Consider the following 21,121-nt stretch of genomic DNA (forward strand, 5'->3'; position numbering starts at 1 on the left):
AGATAGTTCTTTTAGAAAAGGAGTTCTTTAGTGAAAGATTAAACTTGATGAAGTTCAATTGGTAGAAGAACCGACATAAATAAATAGAAATATAAAATTAGATTTGATTAGATCAAATTCAGAGCCCATTATTGAGGCACCTTTAAGAAGATCTGATAGAATACCACATCAGTCAGATAGATACTACGATTTTTTGATTTGAGATGGTGATCCTGTTGAACTCGATGAGAATGATAAGAATCTGATCATCTACATAGATGCCATGCAAAGGCCCAACTCTGAGAAGTGGCTTGAGGTCATAAAATTTGAGATGGAGTCCATGGAGATCAATAGTGTATGGACACTTGTTGATCACTCAAAGAGATTATACCCATAGGGTGTAAATGGGTGTTCAAAAGAAAAAAAAGCACAGATAGAAAGGTGGAGACTTATAAAGCCTGTTTGGTTATCAGAAGATATCATCAATATTATGGTATTGACTATGATGAGATATTTTCTCCTATGATAATGCTCAAATCCATCCAAATTATGCTTGCGATAGCGGCACACTTTGATTATGAGATTGGATAAATAGATGTCACAATCACTTTCCTTAATGGGGAGCTAGAAGAAGGGGTGTATATAATACAACCTGAAGGGTTCACATCCACAGATAAATCAAAGGTGTGCAAGCTTCAGAGATCTATTTATGGATTGAAGCAGGCATCTCAAAGTTGGAACATGCATTTTGATAAGATGATCAAAGCGCATGGCTTCGTTAGGAACGGATAAGAACCATGCATTTATAAATGAGCTAACGGTTCTGTAGTCATCTTTCTTTTACTATATATGGATGACATACTGTTAATAAGAAATGGCGTTCTTGCTTAACAAAGTGTAAAGCTTTGGCTGTCTTCATAGTTTTCCATGAAGAATTTGAGAGAAGCATCCTTCATCCTAGGGATGAAGGTCTAGAGAGATAGATCTAAGAGACTGCTTGGATTGTCCCAATCCACATACATCGATACTGTGCTGAAATGGTTTAGCATGAAAAATTTTAAGAAAGGCTATCTTTCGATAGGTCATGACATTACTCTCTCTAAGAAGAATTGTCCGACAACTCCATAAGAGAGAGAGCATATGAGTAGAATCCTATATGCTTCAACAGTGGGATCTATCATGTGAGCTATGATATGTACGAGGTCGGATGTGGCACACTCACCAAGGATAGTGAGTAGGTACTAGACTGATCTGGAAGAGAACCATTGGAAGGCTGTAAAGACAATCCTTAAGTATTTAAAAAATACTAAGGACTAATGACTTATCTATGGAGACACTGACTTGAAACTTATGCAATATATGGATTTCAATTTTCAATCAGATCATGATGACAGCAAGAGCGTATCAGGTTATGTGTTTATCCTAAATAGTGGAGCAATTTGCTAAAAAAGTTTCAAACAGCACATCGTAGCTAACTCAACTTGTGAGACAGAATATATCACAGCATCTGATGCTGTGAAAGAAGCTGTCTGATTATGAAAATTCATTTATGAGCTTGGAGTGGTATCCTTCCTTGATGGTCCTAGTCTGCTATACTATGATAGCACTGGATGTTAGATTTGTGTCTTAAAAGCCAATTATTGGCTGACACATTTTGTAATTCCAAGACTTAAACTTATAATATTTTTATTATCAATAAAAAAAATTTTTATTCCAATTATGTTTATGTATCCATGATTTGTTCTAAAAATTACTAAAGATAATTTTTATATATTCTCAAAATATTAAGAATTTAAAATATACATTAATTAGTGGTTAATTTCTAAATGCTCCTGATCAAAAGATCATCCTGGAGGACAGTGATCAATCCATTCGAGATCGATGCATGGTTCACTTCCTTTATAGGCAGATGAGTCTCGGATCTGCGGTATAGGGATGCTAAGATGAAAGTGCGGATGGTTGTTAGAGAATAACTTGCACTGAGCGTAACCAACATAAGAAACTATATGGATGTTTACTCACTCATCAGTGATCTTTTCGATTTTGTAGTAGTGTGAGTGGTCTTTTGACCTGTGGTGTCATTGGCTATTCGCAGCGAGGCTACTGAGTTTGACTGCACATTCTCTTGGTCCTTAGCCATTCGGATCTTTGTTGTGTATTTTGGCTTTAGTAGGTTCAGATTTGCTGTTTAGAGTAGGATGCACCTAAATGGAATCTATTGACCTTAGTAAAAAAGGAGATGTCTAATACGATTTGTGAGACTAAGTTTAAAAAATCTTTGATCAAAGCAAGTGTAAATACTGAAAAAGAGTTTTTATAGGATTCACAAATAAACTTGAGTCAAGCCAATCTTGTATATGACTGACAATGAAATCTGACAAGTTCTTCATGACCTCCGTTAAGTCGGAATTCATGATAGAAGGACTGAATCATATGATAATTGTACCTAGGGGTTCATGAAAGGTTGCACAGGAGTTTCATGCATGCATTTTAAAATTATTTTAGTGAAAAAATATTAAATTAAATTATTTAATCTATAAATATATACATAAGATCTGATCTTAAAACTTCTACAAATAGATCTATGATATGAATTTATATGCATAAAAATTTGAATATAAAATGACAAGCATGTGAACAAAAAAAATAGTATTTAGTAATAGATCTAATCTACCACTTCTATGGTTCCGAACTCAATACCTGAGCATGGATAGTCAAACTCCATGATCAAGAACATGGATCTAAAAGTCTTCTCTAGTCACTCACAGCCACACAAGCGTCCAGCCTCTACGAATGGTCCACACGAAGCCCTCAGACTGATTAGCCCTTCGCAGGAGTGCTAGTTCATGCAGTCAGCTTTTGATGGTAGATCTGATTTGATCTCTTCCTTTGATCATCTCAAATCTTTTCAATATTGAAGATAGATCAGAGGAGGATGCTGGATGATGGAGAAAAATCTGATAAAGACTCTCTTATCTTTAGTTTTTTTCTCATCCAAAAATCCTAGAATAGTTTTAGGTCTCTTACCCAAGAGGAGATCGATCTCCTCCTTTCTTCATGCCAAGGAAGATAGAAGCCCACCCAAACCTCATGCCCCAAAGAAGATTTTTGGCCCCTCTTTCCCTTTGGTATCTCACGAGAAAAAGTTCTCTCTTGTTGGCCCATAAAATTATGGCTTTTTTATGGTTGTCGCACTAACCAGATTAGATAGGATAAGAGCTGGAGTTTGTTGAAATTCAAATCATTTTAAATTTTAATTTGACTCCAACTTTTTCTCACCCTTATCTAACTTAAAGAGCAAATTACCAAAGAAATTTGGGCATGGAAAACAATCAGAAACTCTTCCTTTTCTCGCACAAAATGGGTGCCTTCAAAAGAAGCCAATATGTGGAAGGATAAGGATAGGATTTTAGGTTAAAATTCAAACTATTTTGAATTCAATTCAAAACCAATCAAATCCTATCCTTAATTGGAGATAAAAGAAGGGTTAGCTTTTGATTTTCTCATGCATAAACTAATTTTGTGTGGTGAGAAAAGGTGTGAGATCTTTTGGATGGCGTAAGGGAGAGAGTCCCATTCATTTGGGACTCTAGGGTTTAATCAATTGGATTTCTTTCAAATCCAATCCAATTAGATCAAAATAAAATATGTTGAACCTAATCTAATTAGACTCCTATAATCTCAATTAAATTTAATCAAATCAATGAATTAATTGAGCCATAGATCTGATCAAATCATGATCATTTCTCCCTTACCGATTAGGTCATCTCATAACCTAATTAGACCTGACCTGATTAAATCTAATTCAATCAGACTTGATCCATACTTTAATGCTCAATCAAATTGAGCTAATTAGTGATCTAATCACTAATTAATCTTTCATTAATGATAGAGTCCAAGTCCAGTGGGACTCTTCAGTAGAGTTTTCGTCCAGTGGGACTCTTAACCAGAGTCTTCATCCACTTGGACTCTTCGAATTAACCATGTGATCGGACAGGAACTTCTAATATATGTGACCCCATAGGTTCGAACCTAATCTGATAGCATAAGAATAGATTTCTGTACCAATCAGAGTAACCATCTAGCAATGGTATTCGACGTCCGGATAGGTCGAATGTATGCAAAGTAACACTCAAGAACTTATTTGGATATAGTTTCTGTATAATTCATCCTTTTGACCCTTGATGCTAAGATGACTTAGAGTTTAAACTGCCAACTCTCAACAGTACATCCATTATGGTCTCAACCTAATAAATCCTGTGACTCCTCATAAAGATTGCCCTGACCAAGGTCTTATTAAATTGAAGCACAAAGTATTCTCTCTAATCCTTTGGAGTGGTTAATTCCATCTTGATTCATGCACTGAATTCACAAGTACTTGACTGTACCCAAAAATCTTTCGATCCTGAATTAAAAATTTAGATAGTCCGACATCAAAGTATAGTGAGTTGCTTGCAAGTCATCATGGTGATCTCAGGTTGGAGGGACACTTATACCCATATCCCTTTGGAGTGACTCTTGACAATAGAGTACTCCAGAGTTGGTCATGTTTAGTGAAATATACTTCTACATTTTATCTGCATACCATATCAGCATCTCTATGTTCCTTGGTTAAGAAGATAATCAACCTATATGGTACACAATGACCTATACTTGATATATTTATTATCTTAGTAATAGCATATCATTTGATCGCGAACTCATTTAAAGACTAAACGATAAATCTTTTTTTATCGATTTAAAATAGTCTCAAGGATTTTCATCATAACACAGAAGTTTGATAAACAAGATGTACAAGCTTATGATAAAAAATTATTATATAAATATTTTATTAATTAATTTATATATAATTACATCAATAAGCTCTGTTGGTGCAAAAATCCGTCTGCGCCGAAGAAGTTGGAGTCGAGGGAGTCGCGGTCGCCGTCGGGACCTGCAAAAGAAGTCTCAATCGGAGGTGGGGTTGCTCTGGCAAGACCCTCCGATGCTTAAGTCAGTTCTCTGCCTCAACAAGAATGGAGTGCTCGAACGAAAATTTTAGCAGAGTTTTGAGATAGAAAATGGAGCCTAGAGAATAGCGTATCTGGGTCCCCTTTTTATAGGCGGAGGGTGCAACAGACTGATAGTAACGTTCGTAACCGTCTGGTAGTGGGCCGCCCAGAGTCAGGAGGAATTTGTTGCGAAGAGTAGTGGGGTAGGCCCGTGGCTATCACCGAAGTGCGTCACGTGGAGTCAACCACAGGGAGTGGAGCGGCGTCCGTTGTCGTGACTTGCTAGAGGATGGAAGAATCGTGCGGTATCCATCGCAGGAAGTGGAGCAGGATCGTGGCCGTTACTGTGGCCTGCCGGGGGGTAATGGAGCCGCACGAAATCCGTCGCAAGAAGTAGAGCAGGATCGTGGCCATCATAGCGGTCTGCCAGGGAACGCAGACCTGTCGGCTGAAGTTCGGTTGGAATCGGAAGCGAGGTTTGGCACCTGTAGGAGCTTGGACGAGGCCTTCCCGCAGTTGGGGTAGAAGGCAGAGTCCGGCTCTCGTGGGAGTCCGGGCGAAGCTTACCAGCGCTTGAAGTTGGTGATGGAGCCCGGCTCCCGTAGAAGTCCGGGCGGAATCTGCTTGTAGTCAGAGTTGTGGGCGGAGTCCGGCTCCTGTAGGAGTCCGGGCGGGGTCTTCCATGCAGTTGAAGTTGGTGACGGAGCCCGACTCTCATTGGAGTCCGGGCGGAGTCTTCCTTGGAGTTGAAGCTGGCGACGGAACTTGGCTCCCGTAGGAGTCCGGGCGGAGTCTGTTAGCAGTTGAAGTTGGTGACGGAGCCCGGCTCCTGTAGGAGTCCGAGCGAAGTCTCCCTGCAATTAAAGTCAGGGGCAAAGTCCGGCTCCCGTAGGAGTCCGGACGAAGCTTACCAGTGCTTGAAGTTGGTGATGGAGCCCGGCTCCCGTAGGAGTCCGGGCGGAGTCTGCTTGTAGTCGGAGTTGTGGGCGGAGTTCGGCTCCCGTAGGAGTTCGGGCGGGGTCTTCCTTGCAGTTGAAGATGGCGACGAAGCCCGGCTCCCGTAGGAGTCCGGGCGGAGTCTTCCTTGCAGTTGAGATGGTGATGGAGCCCGGCTCCTGTAGGAGTTCGGACGGAGTCTCCCTGCAATTAAAGTCAGGGGCGAAGTCCGGCTCCCGTAGGAGTCCGGACGAAGCTTACTAGCGCTTGAAGTTGGTGATGGAGCCCCACTCCCGTAGGAGTCCGGGTGGAGTCTGCTTGTAGTCAGAGTTGTGGGCGGAGTCCGGCTCCCGTAGGAGTCCGGGCGGGGTCTTCCTTGCAGTTGAAGCTGGCGATGGAGCCCGGCTCCCGTAGGAGTCCGGGCGGAGTCTTCCTTGCAGTTGAAGTTGGCGACGGAGCCCGGCTCCCGTAGGAGTCCGGACGGAGTCTTCCTTGCAGTTGAAGCTGGCGACGGAGTCCGGCTCCCATAGGAGTCTGGACGGAGTCTCCCTGCAATTAAAGTCAGGGGTGAAGTCCGACTCCCATAGGAGTCCGAACGAAGCTTACCAGCGCTTGAAGTTGGTGATGGAGCCCGGCTCCCGTAGGAGTTTGGGTGGAGTCTACTTGTAGTCAGAGTTGTGGGCGGAGTCCGGCTCCCGTAGGAGTCCGAGCGGGGTCTTCCTTGCAGTTGAAGCTGGTGATGGAGCCCGGCTCCCGTAGGAGTCCGGGCGGAGTCTTTCTTGCAGTTGAAGCTGGCGACGGAGCCCGGCTCCCGTAGGAGTCTGGACGGAGTCTTCCTTGGAGTTGAAGCTGGCGACGGAGCCCGACTCCCGTAGGAGTCCGAACGGAGTCTGTTAGCTGTTGAAGTTGGTGATGGAGCCTGGCTCCCGTAGGAGTCCGGACTGAGTCTTCCTTGGAGTTGAAGTTGGTGATGGAGCCCGGCTCCCGTAGGAGTCCGGGCGGAGTCTTCCTTGTAGTTGAAGCTGGCGACGGAGCCCGACTCCCGTAGGAGTCCGGACGGAGTCTTCCTTGGAGTTGAAGTTGGCGACGGAGCCCGGCTCCCGTAGGAGTCCGGGCGGAGTCTTCCTTGCCGCCGGAGTTGGCGACGGAGCCCGGCTCCCATAGGAGTCCGAGCGGAGTCTGCTTGTAGTTGAAGCTGGTGACGGAGCCTAGCTCCCGTAGGAGTCCGGGCGGAGTCTTCCTTGCAGTTGAAGCTAGCGATGGAGCCCGGATCCTGTAGGAGTCCAGGTGGAGTCTTCCTTGCAGTTGAAGCTGGCGACGGAGCCCGGCTCCCGTAGGAGTCCGGGCGGAGTCTTCCTTGCAGTTGAAGCTGACGACGGAGCCCGGCTCCCGTAGGAGTCCGGACGGAGTCTTCCTTGGAGTTGAAGTTGGCGACGGAGCTCGGCTCCCGTAGGAGCCTGGGCGGAGTCTTCCTTGCTGCCGGAGTTGGCAACGGAGCCCGGCTCCCGTAGGAGTCTGGGTGGAGTCTGCTTGCAGTTGAAGCTGGTGATGGAGCCCGGCTCCAGTAAAAGTCCGGGTGGAGTCTTCCTTGCAGTTGAAGCTGGCGATGGAGCTCGGCTCCCGTAGGAGTCCGGGTGGAGTCTTCCTTGCAGTTAAAGCTGGCGACGGAGCCCGGCTCCCGTAGGAGTCCGGATGGAGTCTTCCTTGGAGTTGAATTTGGCGACGCAGCCTGGCTCCCGTAGGAGTCCGGGCGGAGTCTTCCTTGCCACCGGAGTTAGCGACGGAGCCCGGCTCCCATAGGAGTCCGAGCGGAGTCTGCTTGCAGTTGAAGCTGGCAATGGAGCCCGGCTCCCGTAGGAGTCCGGGCGGAGTCTTCCTTGCAGTTGAAGCTGGCGACGGAGCCTGGCTCCCGTAGGAGTCCGGACGGAGTCTTCCTTGCCGTCGGAGTTGGCGACGACTCATGAGGGTCAATCCTGTTGAGAACTTCGGCTGAGGGTATTTTATACCCAACACCAGTCCCCCTACTTTCGAGTTTGAATTTTGAATGAAGGAAGTACAGAGAGGTTTGCACAACCAAAGTTGTCCCCTCGAACCCTGTGTACGATCGCCTCTAGATATTTTGGCATTAAATGTGCACGTGCTGGAGTCTTTTCGAATCGGGGCGATACGAAAGGACCCTTCGAAATTCCTGCTGGTACACTGGCCCAGGTACGGTGCAATAATGGCCCTGCCAACTGTCAGCCACTTTCAGTCGCCTGTCGTGGTGAGTGGGACACGTGTCGAGCGCAGGCTGGCCTAGGGGGATTCGTGATCATTATGGTGCCGGATCCCAGGGTCTATTTAAATCCATCCTTCCGCCTTTAGGGGCCCTATTCCTCTTCAGAATTCTAACGGTATCTGCCCTTTCTTCGAGAGCCCTGATCCTCTCGGCATCTTCCTGGGCCATAGGCGTCCTTCGAGTCATCCCTGTTCTCGCCCCTCTGCATCCCTCAGAGTGATCTAGGTTAGTCCCAGAACCTCCGTCCTTCTTTTTGCCATCTAGTGGCCTTTTCTTCACCATTTTCTTCTGTCGTATTCCTCTGAGTTAGTCTACTGTGACCTCTCATCCTTTGCCCCGTCTGTCTTCTTCGGGATCTTTAGAGTCTTCATTCGAAGTCATTTGAAATGTCTTCTGGCTCTTCCGCTTCCAACGGCTCCGGAAGTTCTTCCGCCTCAACCCCTCAGGTCCCTCGCTCTGTGGGTGAACCCGTATCGGAGGCTGGGCTTCGCTCGGTTTTTGCGTCGGGCGCCATTCCATACTTCCTGACTTCGGATGAACTCCTTCTGATAAGGGTCCAGTATGGAGTTCCTCCGGAGTATGACCTGGAGCTGTCTGGCCCCTCCGACAGGGCTAGCACTCCCCCACCCGATCATTTTTGCCTGTATCAGGAGGCATTCCGTGCCGGGCTCCGGCTTCCGCTTTCACCCTTTGTCATCACCCTCTTTCGGTTCTTAGATATCTCTTTGGCTTCGGTTGCTCCGAATTCTTTTAGATTTTTGATAGGGTTTCTCTCCCTTTGCCACGTAGTCGAGGTCCAGCCGTCCCTCTCTCTATTTAGGCATTTCTATACCTTCAAGCGTCATCCTTCGACGAAGGACTGATGGTATTTCTCCCCTCAGTTCGGCAAGAAGGGGTTGCTGAAAGGTGCCCCCTCTTCAATCCATAACTGGAAGGGGAAATACCTCTTCGTCCACTGCCCGACCCTGAGGCTGGGCCTGCCCCCTTGGGGCTCTCTGAGGGACTCCGTTCGTCGGGCCCCCAGCCTAGGGGAGGATGACCTCCAGGCTGCCTGGAAGCTTCTCGCCTATTCTGCTCCTTCTCTTCCCAACCTTCTGAGGGAGCAATTTTTGTTCAACATCGGCCTGAGCCCCCAGGATCCTGCGAGTACTTCACCTTTTTCTTTCTCTTCTTTTCTTCTGTCCCTCTTCTTTTTCTTTCTTTTTCTTTTCTTTCTTTTTTTTTCTTTTTTTTTTTCGAGTGCCACTCTGCCCTTTTTCTCCCCATTATTGATTTCTAATTTTTGATTGATTGATTTTTTTTTTTTTTTTAAGAATGGACGTCGAAGCAGTACGGATGCTTGCCAAGGGCCTCAAGGCCCACAAAAGAAAGGGTGCCGTGGCCTCCGGACCAGCAAAGAGGGCTAGGGTGGAGGAGTCGAGCTTGGCCGCACCCGCCTAGGTGGCTCCAGCGATCGACGTTCCCTCAGACGCCGAACCTACAGTCCCCCAGGCCTCTTCGAGGAGTCCGCCGATCGGGGCTCCCGTTTCGGGGCTCCGCTCCATGGAGGCGCCCGTAGGCGAGAGGGGGAAGAGAAGGAAGTTGGTGGCCCGCAGGGTCAGTAGCCACCGAGCCGCCGCTGACGAGTCCCTCTGTTCTGAAGAGGGGTCGGAGAATCCCTTCAATGACAGGGACTTGATCAGGCGGTTGATCGACAGCTGCATTCTGCCCGAAGTCATCGAGAGGATCGACCGCATCGATCCTGAGCAGCGGGTTTGGGACTCCCTAGGGTCCTTCCTCGAGGTAAACAAATCTTCATTTATCCAGTTATCCGACCCTTATTCTGATCCCCTAGCCGCCCTTGCAGATTAGGCACCAGCTCCTCGCCAATATCGTGGCGACGATCCGTGCGAGGAGGGACATCACCCAGGTGGAGGAGCGCTGCCGGGCCGAGGTCGCTCACCTCAAAGAAAAGGCAGCCGAAGTAGCCGCCCTCCAAGAGGCCCTGGAAAGAGAGAAACAAGCCCGGGAGGAGGAGAGGCAGACCTTGGAGGAGACGGTGAGAAAGGCGGAGGCTGAGGTCGCCAATTTGGCTGAGCAGACTCCAGTCCTGGTCTCGGAGGCCAGGGTTCTTGCGGTAGAGGAGTTCAAGGCCTCTGCGGAGATGAGAGACTTGAACGTCCAATTCAGCCAGGAGGCATTCATTAAGGGGTTCGATCTCTCCCAGGAGAGGGTGGCTAGAAAATTTTTGAAGCTCGACCTCAACTTCCTGGGTGAAGAGTCTGAAGACGAGGCCGGCCCCTCTCCTGCCATCACTGCTGCAGCAGCCCCCCTTCCCGGAACACCGAGCTCTCCAACTCCTGCCTCTGAGGTCTGAGACCTCCGACCTTGTAGTTTTATTTTACCATAATTTTTCTTTTCCTTTTTGTCTTCAAAATTCATCCAATCAATAAAGTTGAATTTCTTGTCGTGGGTGGCTTCTTCCTCCTTCCTTTCTTCTCTCTACTTTTCTTTCTGTGATGAGGCGCGTCTTGACATTTTTGCCTTCCGATGGCAGTGCCCTACCAAAGCACTCCCCCTGCCCCTGGGGATTCTGCTGAAGTCGACGATCCAGCGGCTGAAGAAGGAAGTTCTTTACCTGACAAAAAAGTCAAAGAAGATGGAAGGTGAGCTTCGCAGATTGAGAGAGGGTCATTCTGAAGCCACCGCGGAGGCCACCCGCTTTCGAAATCTCCACATGAAGGAGATCATGGAGTATAGCCGGAGGAAGGCGGACTTCATGAAGGAGCTTGAGGAATGCAAGAAAAGCACCAGCGATCGAATTTGGGCTCAAGCTGCCAAGATCAGCGCTCTCAGGGTGGAACTGTCGACTGCGAAGGAGAAGATCGGCCAGTTGGAAGGAAGTTCATCCCGGCTCTTGGCCCGGGCCGACGGCAACCGGGAGTGGTCGAAGAAGGTCTCCGACCTTCAGCAGCAGCTTCAGGACGTCGAGGTGAGCTACGATGTGCATCGGACCGATTGGCACAGGCAGGTAGATGAATATAAAGAGAGACTCAGGGTGGCGACCAATGAAGTCGTCCGTCTTCAGAGGCAGCTGGCTGACGGGGCTCAGCTTACTTCTGCTCGAGATTATGATGAACTCCAATCCCTAAGAGGAACCTTTGAAGGGATTTCTTTCACCCTCGGAGAAAGGATGGCTGAGCTGCAGCAACTGAAGATCCAACTGGCGTACGAGCAGTGGGCCGTCACGGACGCAGAGGCAGAATCTGAGGTCCTAAGAAAGAGGCATCGAGAGGCGGAGGCCGAAAGTCAGCGACTTCGTCGGGCGCTCCAGGATGCACTGCTGAAAAAGGGAGAGCTAGAAGAAGAAGTTGAGAATCTGAGGCAGTCCTGGATAGGGGGTGGAGTAGATAATTCTAGGTCGGAAGGAGCAGAGCTTCCCTAGGGCTCTTCTTGGCCTTCCATCTTCGCATGTATACATTTTCCCTTTTGCTGTTTTGTCTCGCTTTTGTCGCTTTGCTTTTCTTCCTTTGGCCTTCTGGTCTTCGTGGTGTATATTTCGCAAATGGAATGAAAAGGGGATTTTGTGTTACCTCGTCTGCATATTGTATCAAATTGTCGTCCGCCGAACTTCTCTTGTCATTCGACTTGTCCGACATTGACGTCGTTTGGAGGTGCCTAGTCGTCGATGCACTGGTCTGCTTTCCTTGGTGGTCTGAACTCCGTACTACCTCGGAGGTGTCGCCATCTTCTTGACCCATGTCGAGAGCCTTCTTAGAGGCCAGGGGTGTTTGGTAGGAACTTCCCATCTTTGTTGAGACGGGGTTCCTTATGTCTTTGGCGTAGTTTGTCCTTCATCTGTTTCTGTCGTAGTTCGTCACTCTTCCTTTTTAATTTCCCTCCTCTTTTCAGAGTGAGGGCCCTCCCCTTGCTCTTTGTGGGGTTGCGTAGAAGTATGAAGGTGCCACTGAGGAGCCTTTCCCCTTCATTCGATCTTGTTGGATGATCGGATTTCGTCGCCGTCAGGACGAGATTCTCCTCCTGTTTCCAACGGGGATGTGGGGGCACATAAGAGCTATCACAAGGGTCTCCCCCCCCATCCAGTCCAGAAGAATCGAGCCTTCGACTTTGCTCATGTTAGGATGAGGTTCTCCTCCAGTTCCCGACATGGCCGTAGGGGCACATTAGGGTGTTGCAAGGCCTCTCCCCCCCCATCTGGTCTAAAAGAACCGGGCCTTTGACTTTGCTCATGTCAGGACGAGGTTCTTCTCCTGTTCCTGACATGGCTGTGGGGGCACATTAGGGCGTTGTAAGGCCTCTCCCCCCATCCGGTCTAAAAGAACTAGGCCTTTGACTTTGATCATGTCAGGATGAGGTTCTCCTCCTGTTCCTGACATGACTGTGGGGGCACATTAGGGCGTTGTAAGGCCTCTCCCCCCATCCGGTCTAAAAGAACCGGGCCTTTGACTTTGCTCATGTCAGGACGAGGTTCTCCTCCTGTTCCTGACATGGCTGTGGGGGCACATTAGGGCATTATAAGGCCTCTCCCCCCATCCGGTCTAAAAGAACCGGGCCTTTGACTTTGCTCATGTCAGGATGAGGTTCTCCTCCTGTTCCTGACATGGCTGTGGGGGCACATTAGGGCGTCGTGAGGCCTCTCCCCCAATCCAATCTCAAGATAATCGGACTTTCATTTTAGTTATGTTAGGATAAGGTTCTCCTCCCGTTCCTAACATAACCTTGTTTTAATTGTTTGAAGGGGTTATCCCCAGTCGTAACAAATCCATTTCAAATGGGAGGAGCATGCGAAGTCGAAAGGAATTTAGATTCAGGATAAAGTTGTAAGCGATACATTTACAGGTTTTTCGAGTTCCATGGTCGTGGAAGGTCTGCTCCTCCTTGAGGCCCTCCGGTGATGGAGTCGATGGTCCCGATTGGAGGCCGATCTCCGGGCTGCTCCTCCCTCCTTGGTGGTTCAAGTTGCGGCAGGGCCCTTGGCCGATCTTCTCTACCCTCAGGCCGACGTCAGATGAATCTGTCGAGTCAACCTCACCGGATGAGCTCCTCGATCTCATCTCGGAGCTGAATGCATTCCTCCGTGTCATGGCCATGGTCGCGGTGGTAGAGATAGAACTTGTTGGGGTTGCGCTTTCCGGGGTGTGTGCGCATCCTCTCTGGCCTAGGGAGCTGCTCCCTAACCTCCATCAGTACCTGGGTCTTCGAGGCATTGAGGGGGGCGTAGTTGCGGAACCTTCCCGGGGGAGAACCCCATCGAACCCCACGATCTAGATTTCTCTGCCTGCATACCCGGGGTGGAGTATGGGCACGCTTGTGCCCAGGAGGGGATCAAGAATGCGGCCAAGCTTCTCTCGACCTTTTTTCGACTGCGGGCTTACTCAAGTCTCCCGCCTGTCGCTGTCTCGTGGTCTCTTCATCCTTCATTTTGAAGGCTTCTTCCGCTCGAGCGTACCCTTCAGCCCGAGCCAATAAATCAGCAAAATCTCTGGGGTACTTCTTCTCCAGAGAGAACAAAAGGTCATTCTTCTGAAGGTCGCCCTTCAGAGCGGCCATTGCGACTGATTGGTCCAAATTTCGGACCTCCAGTGCTGCGATGTTGAAGCGGTTGATGTAGGCCCGAATGGACTCCCCTTCCCTCTGCTTGATATTGATAAGGGACTTCGAACCCTTCCGGGGGTGCCGGCTGCTGACAAAATGGGCCATGAATTGGTGGCTCATTTGATCGAAGGAAAAGATGGTACCCGACTTCAGCACCGAGTACCAGTTTCTCGCCGCTCCCTTTAAGGTGGATGGGAAGGCTCGGCATAGAATGGCGTTGGGAGCACCATGAAGCAGCATCATCATCCGGAAGGCTTCCAGATGATCAACCGGGTCTGAAGTCCCGTCGTAGCTTTCGAACTGGGGGAGCTTGAAGTTTGGCAGGATTGACTCCTGCATGATCATTTGAGAAAATGGAGGGTCAGTGCAAATATCCTCACCATAAGCGGGGGGAGCGTGGCGGAGTTCTTCGATCCGCCGGTTCATCTCTTGGAGTCTCCGGTCCAGAAAATCCTCTCGACTTTGGGTCTCGAGGGTCCTCTGGTAAAATGGGGGCAGGGATCTTCCAAGGGTGGAGTCGTGATCTGATTGAGGGCTCTCCACCCTCGGGTTCGTCTTCCCAGAAAAGATGGGACGGCTGGTCCAAGTGGCCCGCCCCACCGTCGGATTCTGGTATTCCGGTGACACCCTTTCCAGGTGCACTGATGCCTGTGGCTGCTGCTGCTGCTGCATGGCCTGCACAGCTTCAGTGAGGCCCTTGACCTGCTGCGCTAGCAGGTCAAACTGCTCCGCACTGACCACCGTCGCTGGAGGAGGAGGAGGAGGTTGAGAAATAGGAGGTGAGGTCGGAGCCTGAGATCTGGCCGTGGAGGTCATGGATCGTCGCATGGATGCCTTGCGGGGAGGCATCGAGCAAAGACCAAGTGGAGGAAGGAGGAGAGGATGCCGGAAAAGATGCCCAGGGGCGGTCTCGTTGAGTGCTCCTTTAAGAACAAGGGTACCGCGAAGGTTCAGGACCCCTCCTTCTAGCGCCAATCCTGTTGGTGAAAAAATCCACCTGTGCTGGAGAAGTTGGAGTCGAGGGAGTCACGGTCGCCGTCGGGACCTGCAAAAGAAGTCTCAACCGGAGGTGGGGTTGCTCCGGCAAGATCCTCCGACGCTCAAGTCAGTTCTCTGCCTCAACAAGAATGGAGTGCTCGAACGAAAATTTTAGTAGAGTTTTGAGATAGAAAATGGAGCCTAGAGAATAGCGTATCTGGGTCTCCTTTTTATAGACGGAGGGTGCAACAGACTGATAGTGACGTTCGTAACCGTCTGGTAGTGGGCCGCCCAGAGTCAGGAGGAATTTGTTGCGAAGAGTAGTGGGGTAGGCCCGTGGCTATCGCCGAAGCATGCCACGTGGAGTCTGCCACAGGGAATGGAGCGGCATCCATTGTCGTGACTTGCCAGAGGATGGAAGAATCGTGCGGTATCTGTCGCAGGAAGTGGAGCAGGATTGTGGCTGTTATTGTGGCCTGCCGGGGGGTAATGGAGCCACACAAAATCCATCACAGGAAGTGGAGCAGGATCATGGCTATCATAGCGGTCTGCCAGGGAACGCAGACCTGTCGGCTGAAGTTCGGTTGGAATCGAAAGCGAGGTCCGACACCTATAGGAGCTCGGACGAGGCCTTCCCGCAGTTGGGGTAGAAGGCAGAGTCCAGCTCTCGTGGGAGTCCGGGCGAAGCTTACCAGCACTTGAAGTTGGTGATGGAGCCCGGCTCCCGTAGGAGTCCGGGCGGAATCTGCTTGTAGTCAGAGTTGTGGGTGGAGTCCGGCTCCCGTAGGAGTCCGGGCGGGGTCATCCTTGCAGTTGAAGTTGGTGATAGAGCCCGGCTCTCGTAGGAGTACGGGTGGAGTCTTCGTTGGAGTTGAAGTTGGCGACGGAGCTCGGCTCCCGTAGGAGTTCGGGCGGAGTCTGTTAGCAGTTGAAGTTGGTGACGGAGCCCGGCTCCCATAGGAGTTCGAGCGGAGTCTCCCTGCAATTAAAGTCAGGGGCAAAGTCCGGCTCCCGTAGGAGTCCGGACGAAGCTTACCAGTGCTTGAAGTTGGTGATGGAGCCCGACTCCCGTAGGAGTCCGGGCGGAGTCTGCTTGTAGTCAGAGTTGTGGGCGGAGTCCGGCTCCCGTAGGAGTCCGGGCGGGGTCTTCCTTGTAGTTGAAGCTCGTGATGGAGCCCGGCTCCCGTAGGAGTCCGGGCGGAGTCTTCCTTGCAGTTGAAGCTGGCAACAGAGCCCGGCTCCCGTAGGAGTTCGGACGGAGTCTCCCTGCAATTAAAGTCAGGGGTGAAGTCCGGCTCCCGTAGGAGTCCGGATGAAGCTTACCAGCGCTTGAAGTTGGTGATGGAGCCCGGCTCCCGTAGGAGTCCGGGTGGAGTCTGCTTGTAGTTGGAGTTGTGGGCGGAGTCCGGCTCCCGTAGGAGTCTGGGCGGGGTCTTCCTTGCAGTTGAAGCTTGCGACGGAGCCCGGCTCCCGTAGGAGTCCGGAAGAAGTCTTTCTTGCAGTTGAAGCTGGCGACGGAGCCCGGCTCCCGTAGGAGTCCGGACGGAGTCTTCCTTGGAGTTGAAGTTGGCGACGGAGCCCGACTCCCGTAGAAGTCCGGGCGGAGTCTGTTAGCTGTTGAAGTTGGTGACGGAGCCCGACTCCTGTAGGAGTCTGGACGGAGTCTTCCTTGGAGTTGAAGTTGGCGACGGAGCCCAGCTCCCGTAGGAGTCCGGGCGGAGTCTTCCTTGCAGTTGAAGCTGGCGACGGAGCCCGGCTCCCATAGGAGTCCAGACGGAGTCTTCCTTGGAGTTGAAGTTGGCGATGGAGCCCGACTCCCGTAGGAGTTCGGGCAGAGTCTTCCTTGCCGTCGGAGTTGGTGATGGAGCCCGACTCCCGTAGGAGTCCGGGCGGAGTCTGCTTGCAGTTGAAGCTGGCGATGAAGCCCGGCTCCCGTAGGAGTCCGGGCGGAGTCTTCCTTGCAGTTGAAGCTGGCGATGGAGCCCGGCTCCCGTAGGAGTCCGGGTGGAGTCTTCCTTGCAGTTGAAGCTGGCGACGGAGTCCGACTCCCGTAGGAGTCCGGGCGGAGTCTTCCTTGCAGTTGAAGCTAGCAACAGAGCCCGGCTCCCGTAGGAGTCCGGATGGAGTCTTCCTTGGAGTTGAAGTTGGCGACGGAGCCCGACTCCCGTGGGAGCCCGGGCGGAGTCTTCCTTGCCGTCGGAGTTGGCGACGGAGCCCAGCTCCTGTAGGAGTCTGGGCGGAGTCTGCTTGCAGTTGAAGCTGGTGACGAAGCCTGGCTCCCGTAGGAGTCCGGGCGGAGTCTTCCTTGCAGTTGAAGCTGGCGACGAAGCCTGGCTCCCATAGGAGTCCAGACGGAGTCTTCCTTGGAGTTGAAGTTGGCGACGGAGCCCGGCAGCTGTAGGAGTCCGGGCGGAGTCTTCCTTGCCGTCGGAGTTGGCGACGGAGCTCGTCTCCCGTAGGAGTCCGGGCGGAGTCTGCTTGCAGTTGAAGCTGGCGACGGTGCCCGGCTCCCGTAGGAGTTCGGGTGGAGTCTTCCTTGCAGTTGAAGCTGGCGATGGAGCCCGGCTCCCGTAGGAGTCCGGACGGAGTCTTCCTTGCCGCCGGAGTTGGCGACAACTCGTGAGGGTCAATCCTGTTGAGAACTTCGGTTGAGGATATTTTATACCCAACAAGCTCCATCGTTAACAGACTGATGATTGACTTTAGAACATAATTCCCAACAACTCTCACTTGGACTAAAGTCAATCGATACAGAAACATATACTCATCTTTGATTTATTGTCTTCGAACTCTTTGACATCGAGGGCTTTAGTAAATGAGTTGATCAGGTTCTCCTTTCCATCAATCTTCTGAAGTTTGATGTCACCTCGATCCTTGATCTCTCGAATCAGGTGGTAGTGGCACAGAATGTCCTTGGTCTGCTGTTGTAACTTCGGTTCCTTCGCTTGAGTAATGGTGCCAGAGCTGTCGCAGTACAACAAGATGGGGCCATCAATGGAGGGTGCCACTCTGAGCTTGTTGATGAATTTCTGTAACCACATAGTTTTCTTCGCAGCATCGGATGTCACGATGTATTCCATCTTGCAAGTAGAGTCGGTCACAGTGTGCTATTTGGAACTCTTCCAGCAGATTGTTCCACCATTTAGAGTATAAATATATCTCGACACACTCTTGTTGTCATCATGATTCAACTAAAAACTAGAGTTTGTAAATCTCACAAGTTTTAAGTTGGATTCTCCATAGATAAGCCACTGATCCTTAGTATTTTTCAAATACCTAAGGATGGTCTTTACAACCTTCTAATAGTTCTTATCTGGATCGAACTAGTATCTGCTCACTATCCCTAGTGAGTATGCCACGTTCGATCATGTACATGTCATGGCGTACATAATAGATCCCACTGTCGATGCATATGAAATTCTACTCATATACTCTCTCTCTTGAGGAGTTGTTGGACAATCACTCTTCGAGAGAAAAATTTCTTAGCCTATCAGAAGATAGCCTTTCTTGAAATTCTCTATGCTGAATCTTTTCAGCATAGTATCAATATATGTCGATTGGGATAATCCAAGCAATCTTTTTGATCTATCTCTATAAATCTTCATCCCAAGGATGAAGGATGCTTCTCCCAAATCCTTCATGGAGAATTATGATGATAACCAAACTTTTATTCCTTATAATGCAGGGATGTCATTCTCGATTAAGAAAATATCATCCACATACAAAATAAGAAATATTATCACCGAGTTATTAACTCACTTGTATATGCAGGATTTCTCTCCATTCTTAATGAAGCCATACGTTCTGATCACTTTATCAAAATACATGTTTCAACTCTGAGATACCTGCTTAAGTTCATAAATGGACCTCTGAAGCTTGCACACCTTAGACTCATCTATGGTAATGAAACCTTCAGGTTGTATCATATACACCTCTTCTTCCATCTCTCCATTTAAGAAGACTGTTTTCACATCCATTTGTCAGATTTCATAGTCCAGATGTGCTGCTATCGCAAGCACGATCTGAATGAACTTGAGTATTGCCACGAGAAAATATCTCGTCATAGTCAATACCATAATGCTGACGGTAACCCTTGGCAATCAGACGGGCTTTATAGATCTCTACCTTCCCGTCTGCACCCCTCTTTCTTTTGAAGATCCACTTACACCCTATGGATTTTAGCCCTTCAAGTGGGTCAACCAATGTCCATACATTGTTGACTTTCATGAACTTCATTTCGAATTTCATGACTTCCAGCCACTTATCAGAGTCAAACCTCTGCATCGCATCTATATAGGTGATCGATCCTCATTATTCTCATCGAGTTCAACTGGATCACCATTCCGGATCAAGAAATCATAGTATTTATCCGGTTAATGCAGTATTCTATCGGATCTCCTTAAAGATATTTCTACAATAGGTTCCATATTTGATCTAATCAAATTCAAATCTATGGGTTTACTAGATTGTATCAGATCTTCTATCGATTGAACTTCATCAAGTTCAATCTTTGAGGCATTAGTTCCTTCTCCAAGGAACTCTTTCTCTAGAAAGACTATCCTATTGCTGATGAACACCTTCTGTTCATCAACAAGGTAGAAGTAATACCCCTTGGTCTCTTTTGAATGTTCTATAAATAGACACTTGTCAGACCTAGGTTCAAGCTTGTCAGTTTTCAAATGTTTGACATAAGCTAAACATCCTCAAAACCTAAGGTGAGAGGGTGCTGGCTTATGCCCTATCCACATCTCATATGGTGTTTTACTTATGGACTTTCTCAAAAGTTTATTTGAAATATAATAAGCCGACTGGAGTGCATATCCTTAAAAGGAGATCGTCAGATTTGCAAAGCCCATCATGGACCGAACCATGTCTAATAGGATTCGATTCTTCCTTTCCGATACATTGTTATACTGTGGTGTTCCAATAAGGGTCCCTTGCAAGAGAATCTCATTTTCTTCTAAATATGTCAAAAACTCACTGGAGAGATATTCTCCTCCTCGATCGAATTGAAGAGTTTTAATACTCTTCTCAGTTTATTTTTCTACTTTATTACAAAATTATTTGAATATTTCAAACGATTCTGATTTATGTGTCATTAAGTAGATATGCCTATATCTCAATAGGTCATCTATAAATGTAATAAAATAATAATATCAATCTCTGACACTGATGTTCATTGGTCCATATATATCAGTATGTATCAGACTTATCTTCACTAGCTCACTCATCTTTTTCGATAAAAGGTAACTTGATCATTTTCGCAAGAAGACAGAACTCATAGTTTGAAAGTGATTCACAATCATTAACTTCGAAGATTTTCTCTTATGTCAACCTGTTTATTCTGTTCTTGTTAACATGACCTAACCTACAGTGTCAAAGGTTGATACCAGAGACATCACTAATTCTAGGGTATTTGCTGGACGTGTATATTACACTAACAGGTTGTGACAATATGTAAATACTATTGTTCAGTTGCCTATTCATCACATTAACATCATTCATAATGATATTAAATTTTTTTTTATTAAAATTTCATAACCGTACATGGTCAAGAGGCCTACAGAAATAATATTCAATAAAAAGGAAAGATGAAAGGAAAGACAAAAGTGATATTCACTAAAAATAATTATATTCAACTTGAATAAAAGCTTAATAATTTCTAATGCTAGAACTGAAACTGATCGTCCATCTCCAATATTGAGGAATCTTTCACCTTCTTTAAATCTCCTATTGACCTACAGATCTTGCAATGAATTGTAAATATTAAAAGGACTTCCGGTATCTAATATCTAAGTAGTAGAATCACAAATTGAAAAATTATAAGGTATTATCATATAATTACCTTGCCAGCATCAACTTGCTTCTTTCTCAGCCTATTCGGATCCAAGGAAGCAATGTACTGAGGACACAATTTTTCTTCCAGTGCCCCTGCTTCTTACAGTTAAAGCATTCCATCTGACTCTGATCAGACTTGGATTTCTTGGTCTAACTGGGCTTGGGTGCCCCAGCACTTTGTATATTTTTTTTATTCTTTTTGTTCTTCTTTCCTTTCTTAAAGGGTTGATGTCCAGAAGAAGAACCTCCCACTATATTCACTGACTCCTTGTGGAGCTAGTGATTCTTCTCAAAATTTTACAGTAATTCTAGCAAATCGTGGTAGTTAACCATAGGCTTTATCATTTGAAAATGAGTAAAAAAAGGGAGGTAGGACTTGGGCAGAGAGTTTAGAATGGCATCTTTTCTCAGCTACTCATGCAGAAAAAAGTCGAGCTTGCTTAAGCGCTCAATCATCTTGATCATATACAGTACATAATCGATGATTGATGCTCCTTTCCTCATTCGAGAGTTGAAGATGACACAA

The sequence above is a fragment of the Elaeis guineensis genome, chromosome 12, assembly GCF_000442705.2.
Source record: "Elaeis guineensis isolate ETL-2024a chromosome 12, EG11, whole genome shotgun sequence".
NCBI classification, from domain to species: Eukaryota; Viridiplantae; Streptophyta; class Magnoliopsida; order Arecales; family Arecaceae; genus Elaeis; species Elaeis guineensis.